This window comes from Eretmochelys imbricata, chromosome 7 (genome assembly GCF_965152235.1).
Source record: "Eretmochelys imbricata isolate rEreImb1 chromosome 7, rEreImb1.hap1, whole genome shotgun sequence".
Classification (NCBI taxonomy): Eukaryota; Metazoa; Chordata; order Testudines; family Cheloniidae; genus Eretmochelys; species Eretmochelys imbricata.
The window spans coordinates 73,356,401-73,362,836 of record NC_135578.1 but is presented as its reverse complement, the minus strand read 5'-3'; positions in this window follow the sequence as shown (position 1 = coordinate 73,362,836).

Genomic DNA, 6,436 nt, shown 5'->3' with positions numbered 1-6,436 from the left:
GGCCCTTTGGGGTCAGAAGAACATTTTGTATAAGTGAGCAGAATTTTTAAATAATTGCTGGACATATGTGCTGACTGGGAGCCGAGAACAACATCCGGACAAACAGTAAGAAAAAAAAATGGTTGCCCAAGTATTCACTTACTCCAGCTTTCTCAAAGTTAGGTAAAGCAAAATAAAGACCCTATTTCAGGGCAGCATTTAAGTATGTTCTTATGTCCCCTTGACTTCAATTAGAGTTAAGCACATGTTTAACTGATTTCCTGAATAGGAGCCATAATTTGATGCCCAGCTCAGTCATTTTAAAATACAGCAAATTCATCTTGTACTTCAGGAGTGACATCCTTGGATAAATCTGCAGTTCACACATAGGAAAGTTCCCATACTCATACTTTCCTTTTCCAGCATACAAGGGAAGTCACTGATCTCGTGAATTGAAGCTTTGTGGATTTAACATAGCAGTTGTCATTATGTGCCCCTGAGGGTCAAACCAAACCCCAGTTCTGAATGCAAAATTGCTCCAACAAGTCCATGTACAGTTCAATTCCTTATGCAAAATTGGAGGAAAAATAACTTTCAAGCACTACTTGATGGCAATGTGTCCTTCACCCTACCTTAAAGACATAAGTCTATCTGCTGGACTACAACATATCACTGATGCCTATTTGTGCACATTCTAACCTGTCCTGGAGGCTGAATATCAGCTAGCACTAGCAGATCCAGTAGAGTTTCAGGGCTGGTCTTCACTACCGCGCTAAATCGGTGCTGCTACAATCAATGCAGCAGCATCAATTTAGAGGGTCTGGTGAAGAGGTGATAAGTTGACAGGAGAGCGCTCTCCCATTGACTTAATTAATCCACTTCAATGAGAGGTGGAAGCTATGTTGACTGGAGAGCATCTCCTGCCAACATAGTGCGGTATAGACACACTACATTAAGTTGATGTAAGTTACGTAGATCCTGGGGTTGTGTTTTTTACACCCATGAACAACATAACTTACGTTGACTTAAGCAGTAGTGTAGACAAGGTCTCAGTCTGGTAAATTAGGATAATTGTTCCAAAAGAATGTGAGCCACTAATTTATATGAACTAGATGAAATTAATTGCCTAGCATTAGCCAGCATTAATGTCTTCATTGACTATCTAAATAACTGTCTGTTTGGGGATTGAAAGGAGAAGGATGTTGAGCTGGTCACTCCTTAAATCCCTCTGGACCTTCTGGAAATATAGTTCAATCCTCATTGTCCAAATGTTATCTGGGATATCAAATAAATTCCTATAATCAAGGTTTTGGACAATGGAGTGAATTTTCAGTGTAAGTGATGGACATTGCGAGACACACCCATGTTTCAGATAATAGAGTTTTGGATACTTCAAGTTTGGCTAATCAGAGTTCTAGCCACATTACTAGCCAGGTACATTACAATGTGCCAGTGTTTAGTCTGGAAGGCCAAATGTCACTTTCTGATACAAACATGTTAAATTCACTCTCATCACTAATTTAGAAGTTGACAAGTTCTTGGGGGGAGAAATGGTTGCAGGCAGCATGCTCTTCTTTCTTTCATTATAGAAACTACTTTCTTTTGCTTGTTACTAAGCTCTCAGTTGCTAGGCATCACACCTTCAGAAAACAGGCTTGTTTTGTTATGAGGTAAGTTTATTAAATTGAGTTCTGACCTTTTAGAGCATATGCAAGCAGCGTCTTCCACTTTCTGGAAGCACAAGCAAGATCACATATTGCTCTGACTCTTGCAAAACCTAACCTGTTCTTAAAGGCACAGCTCCTATTAAGCACATTAGAGACAAAAAAAAAAAAAGACCAAAAAAAGCAAATTTTCAAACTGATCTCTAAATACCATATTTTAAACTATAAAACCATTACAACAGTTAGTTATTCTAGGTTCCCCTTATTTAATCAGCCTCATTAGATGTCATGCTTCCTCCATTCCAAAAAAATTTAAATTCTTTCCTTTACTTTCAGCCCCCTGGTGATTTGTGGCTTGTGATTTAGCCATAGTGTACTCACCTGGTTTCTACGTTGATGGAAATTTCCTAGTTTACTCCTATGTAGGCCAACAATGTTGGCAGCTTTTCATGCAACCTTCAAAGTTCGTGGGGAAAGGAAGCATTTACTCCATAGAAAGAATAGCTCCATAGCAATGCTGAGCTTTTCTCTGACGTCGGGTTCTCCTTTAAAGCCATGCTGCCATTAATTACCCTTGTGGTACTCCCCTCTTCAAGAGTGTGCAGACATGGAATAGAAACTAATGCCATTCCTGATAGCATCAACTCCAAATGGAATTCTGCTTATACAGCTATGGGATTGAAACCTACTTCAAGTTCCCAACCCTGTCTTGTGCCCATCCTTTCCACAGAGAGCTGACTGGGTTGAGGGGCAAATGGCTTTTGTGAGCTGCTCCTCTGCACATTTGACCATTTTTGCTCCCCTGCACACAGGGAGGGAGCTTCAGGCCCTATATTTACTTTACTCAGCATGATTCCCTTCACCTTCCCCTGAACCCTAAGCATCTTAATTTAGTGCATCAAAAAAAATCACTCTACTTTTCCTGTCACACAACTATTTTCATTCTCAAAACTTATAAGCTATAAGTACCAAGAACATGAATACCTCAAGTACACAGCGACCTTTATGGTAATATGTTACAATAAATTTAGATTCCGTTTCAAGCCCTGTTTGGAGTGCTGCCTCTCAGTAAGGATTCTTATTAATCACCTGCACTTCTAATGGACTTACCCTTTATAAACCATTTCTGTTTTATCTTCCACAGCTGATTTGCAGTCTAAGAATTTCAACTTCACCACTTAGGACTGGGCACACACACATTTAGCTGATGCAGGCTCCCTTCAAAGAAGTGGCTCACCTAAGATCAGGGCCCAGAGAAATAAACCAGTGATAATATGTTGGTGCGACAAAGTCATTAAAAACCAGATACTGACTTTTTAGGAATATGCAGATTGAATATTAAACCAATTCCTGAAGTTTCCAAGGCTATGTCTGGAGTCAGCCCTTCATTCTTTGGGCCAGATGGTGGCTGATCCCTGAGCTGGGAGGTAAGGAACATTCCCTACCCTTAACCTTCCACACACTGGCCAGCCACAATTTCAGCCTTCTCTCTGTCTCACCTGAGCTCACAGGCTGTTCCTCCAGACAAATGCTGATCAGCCAAAAGAGACAAGCAAGGCTGTAGTCACATCCCCACCACAGCTATTACACAGGCCAGCTGAGCTGGATGGCCACAGCAAGGAGCATAGGGTGCACCACACTGTAAACAAGATCCGCAGTGGGCAGGATTCCCCCAAACATTGGAGGCCTCTTGGAGACAGCGAACCTGCTTTAGGCACAGTCCATCCTAGAGCTCACAGTAGCAGTGTAGTTCTGCACTCTTGAGTATTGGGGACAGCCTACAGGGGTGATTGAGCCTTACATAATGACATAACATGTGTTACATAAAAGAACGACAAAAGACTAAGATCAAAGTAGGCCTGTGCTACCATGTAATTTCCTGGGGGAATCCCCATTCTAGTGCATTGACTGTCCCAAGTCCTGCACCCTGTGAGAACTGTAAACCAGTCTGATTGCCATCTCAGCACCACCAGATGCCGGAGAGCAACTCCTGGCTTGATTTGCTATGGTCATTTGATAACTGACATTCAGCCTCCAGGACAGGTTAGAATGTGCACAATTAAAAAATTAAATGATTTTCCCTAACATACAGCAAACAAGTTATCACTTAGGGAGGAAAAGAAGATCCTTTACACCAATAGATACCTATGAAACACATGCATCCCCCATTTAAGTCCATTTGACTTACCTAAAAGTCAAGAATTAATTTGGCTCAGTAGATTTAGCATCGAAATGCCTTTCCAGTTTTGTTTTCACCCAGCTGTAACGTAAAGCTATATTATAAAATTTTCAAGTACCCCCCCCTTTTTTTAAACTACTCCCTGACAAACTCATCCTGTTAGCTGAAAATGGAGTTGTGCGCTCTCTCTCCTGCATCATCATCATCAGTAATAAGATTTGAATGGCTCTAGCGGGGCTGCACTGGTGACAAAATTTGACACTGCCATTGGAACCATATTAACAATTCTTTGTATGATGCATAAGACAGAATAGAATTCAGCTTCCTGTCCAATAGTTAATGTTTGCTCCATTAAGACAACAGAAGCTTAAAAGACAACCCTTCCTTTGGAGCTTGATTATCAGCTCCACAGATAGATGTAAAAAGAAAAAAAAAAAAAAAAAAACCAAAAGCAGATCCAAGCAGGCTGAAAACAGTGTGGCTTTTGTGGGCTCATTCCTCCTCTTCCCCATGGACACCTCCTTGGGAAAATGTATAGTCAGAATCTATGGCTGGGCATTGTTTCCCTTCTTCCACAAACACTATTGGACTTGTATGATTAAGTTAATGCTGAAACTCCTTCCCATCTATAATGTGGAACCCCTACCCAGAGTTGGCTTCCAGAGGACCCAAACAATCTGAGAAAGCCCCTGGCTGCATAGCTCCCACAGGAGAGACATACTCCAGAGGCTGCCAGCAGGGGTTCAGCTGGGAAGGAAAGTAGAAGTGGAATTCTCAAAGATTCCACCCGTAAGTTTCCCTCTATCCGCTCAATATGCCACTCATGGTAGTCAGTGCAAAGCCTCATAATATGATCATCTGTCAGGTGCTTTGTCTAGCAGTGAAATAGCAAGCAATTAAATTGTCATTAAGCTTCAGCGTTAACACCCCATTGATACAAATGAGGCAGTTTGCTCGTCTCTCACAGAAAACAGAAGCGTACAATACTGTGTTCACACTGTACTCAGAGCCAGTTTACGGATATATTCTAATAATGCTGATTATGATTTGGCTTTTATTTAAACTCTCCACTTACTCCCAATATAAAAAAGAGTCATAAGATTAATTATGGGTGCTAGGGACCTGACCAATGGAAAGCCACTGATTGACTTGATTCAGGCCATGTATTTGATATGTCTTGTCACATCTGAAACTGAATAGACTTTGGGATTACACCCGTTATCTAAAGTCTCTACTCTGAACAGGGTCAATTGCTTGAACGCCATTCCTCCTGCATCCCCATGGCCACATCTTGTAGAACAGCGTTTCAGAATGCATATGTTAGGTCATGCATCGGGATTGCTTTCAAGCTATCTGCAGACTGAGGCAAACATCACTGCACAGCTTTGCATTAGGTTCACAATCTGGAAAGTCTCTTTGTGCCTCTTAAACAATATAGGCTTAAATTTAAATGTTACTGTATATATATTTCTGGAGTACAAGATGGCAGCCTTCAAAACAAGTACCACCTCATCAAGTGGCAACAATTCAACCCTTGAGAGACCCACATAGAGCTTTTGGGAAACAGATGACCTGCTTATTTTGGGGGGCTGATTCCTTGCCAAGGAATCACCAAGAATTGCTGAGTGTGCAAACCTGAAGTATCTACAGAGCCTGATGTAAGCAGACAGGACTATGAATGCAGAGGGAGGTGATGTACTGAGTGGAGGGGGAGGAGGAACCATTTTTACCTCACTTCTATGCTCACAAGCACACTTTTGACTTGCCATTCTATTGCATTTTAATGGGATGGTTTAGTCAATTACATCTTACCTGACTAAAAAAGCATGTTACTCTCTCCTTACTAGAAACTATAAATAATTGTAATATAGTTAAATATAGTGAAGGAAGGTAGAGTAGCTTTATACCAAAGTACCTCATAATGACAGAATATAAGATAATTTTCTTAAAGCTACAACATAATATGTACAAATTTTGTATCTTAACACCCTTTTAGACTGGTATTTCTACATTCCAAGTATTCCCAATACAATCTTTTGACATTTCTACTGCACAGCTGGTTACACCATCCATAAGCAATCTCTATCTACCTAGCATTATTATTATTATTTTAAAAGCAATCTCTTTCCCTGCATTTCAACTAAGACCTATGTTAAACTTGATTGCCAGTTACCACCCTCCTTTCTAGAAATAAAAAGCATGGATTTCCAGCTGCTTGAAATTCATCCTTCATGTCAAATCATAGTGAGAAACAAAATAATCATAATTCCAGTCTCCATACATTATAGGAACATAATCATCAGAAGGCAAAAATGTAGGTGCTATTTGCATTCTTGGTGTCCAACTTAGATGTGAAGTCACAAAGGAACACAGCCCTGTAATAATACTGTGTATGTTACACACAGAATTACCACTAAGAGGCAAAAAAAAGATATTACTTGCGTACTTATGATTAATAGATGTAACTAGCAGTCAAAGAATATTATTCCTACAGTGTGTTCATTTTGCACTTGATAATCTCTATTTGTAGGACAATGAAGTGTGGGATTTATAAAATGCCATCTGTTGGTTTCTTTTCAATGTATAGGATTTCTGATCGCTCAAGAGCTGCAAT